Source organism: Hibiscus syriacus, unplaced genomic scaffold, assembly GCF_006381635.1.
Source record: "Hibiscus syriacus cultivar Baekdansim isolate YM2019G1 unplaced genomic scaffold, ASM638163v2 tig00112281_pilon, whole genome shotgun sequence".
Taxonomy (NCBI): domain Eukaryota; kingdom Viridiplantae; phylum Streptophyta; class Magnoliopsida; order Malvales; family Malvaceae; genus Hibiscus; species Hibiscus syriacus.
In genome coordinates, this window is record NW_024063292.1 from 2,080,813 (window position 1) to 2,082,645 (window position 1,833).

The following is a 1,833-nucleotide window of genomic DNA, read 5'->3' on the forward strand; positions in this document are numbered from 1 at the left end:
TCAAAACAAGAAATTGAACACAGAAATAGAAACCATGCATGAAGATTTCCAAAATATCAGTCAAGCCTTTCGAAATGCTGGCATAGGAAACACCCCAGAAGAGTGGATAACAGGGGTCACCAAACTTAAAAAGAACTACAACATATATGGAGATCTTGTCCAAGATCTTCTTGGACACAAAGGTTCTCTTATAAGGGAAAACGAGCAACTTTGACAAGTGACACAGAAGATGAAGGAAAAAGAGAGTGTCATGGAAGAAGCCGCAGTCCAAACAAGCAATATGACCAATAAACTGATAGACTTAGTTGACTTTACAAGGAATTGAAGCAGACTGATAACTCAACTTTTGAGCTTGAATGGAAACTAACTTGGCTTTAGAGAAGATAGGAGGGAAAGTTATCCCTATATGTAAAGTTTTATTAAAGTTAGGATTGAAAGTTGTCCCCTACATGTTAAAGTTTTGTTTGATGCACTGAAACTTTTGTGTTCAATGAAATCGGTTTTAAGATGATCATTCTTGAGTAACACCTTTTCATACATGAATTTGCCTTTTGCATCTTTGCATTTTCATTTTGCATTTGTTGTTTGCTTTTGTATTGCACAATTTGCATTCTTATTTTTATTTCTACATTTTTTTGTTACATTCACATATTTACATTTGTATTTGTATTTTGCATCTTTGCATTTTTATGTTTGTATTTACATTTTCATTTTTGCATTTGCATCTTTGCATAATTACATCTTGTTTCAAACTATTTTACATACAATCATTACAATATGGGAATAATTTGTGGAGGATTCCATAACAGAATTTCTGAAATCAAATTAGGGCTAACTTGGTCTTCCTAAAAAAGGATAAGAGCCATGAATGAGATTTTAGAAAGGGTTGGTAGAATTGAGAAACTGCAAGAGAAACTTATCAAGACTCAACAAGAAATGACTGATCATGCAAAAAAAATCCAGGCTGATTCAAAAGAACAAATGACCACATTAATGGACATGATGAATGATATGATCCATGAAGAGAAACCCTTAAAGAATCCCGCTGTGAAGGCTATGAATGAGGTTCTGAATGATAATGATGAGTTTCAAGTGATAGTGTCTGATGATCAAGAACCTATTAGTGAGTATGGTAATTCAAGACAGCTTCAAGATTTGGTCCCAAGAGGCATTGGTGAATTAATGGTGAATGAAAAATCAATGAAAGAAAAAAGTTCCGTTGTAAGAAATAAGCTTTACCCAAAGAAAAGGGGCATAGAAAAGGGTCAAAGGCTGATCAAGAAGAAAAAGAATGTGCAGGGTTTTCAATTTCCTCCCTTCCACTTTTCAGGTAAAAAATTGCATTAAAAAATGCTCTCAGCCAGATTAACTACTCCACGACTTGTTCAGCCACAGTAGCCTCCAAATGAGAATTGGACCTATAAGGAGATTCATTGGATAAACCATACTAGAATTCCAAATTGTTCAGCTAAGGTTCCTAGTAACCTTGAGAGAAATTTACATGATCCTTTAGAGCAAGCAATTCAAAAGTGCAAGGTAAAAGAAAGGGTTAAAGTTTAATGATCATAAATCATTGCATCGACGGAGACTAATGTGATCAAATCCTGTGAAGAATATCAGAGGCAAGAAAATGACAAAACGGTTCCCATGAATGTAATCCGAGATTGGCCCATAGGTATAAAAATAAACTGGGAAGATGCAACCATGAAAAATCTCAAACACCCATATCAGATTTCCTGAGGACAAATGAAACTTTGGGCAGTTTAGAGAACATGACAAATACTACGCCAATCACATCTGCAATATGTGTTCAGAACCGGGACAAAGCTATTG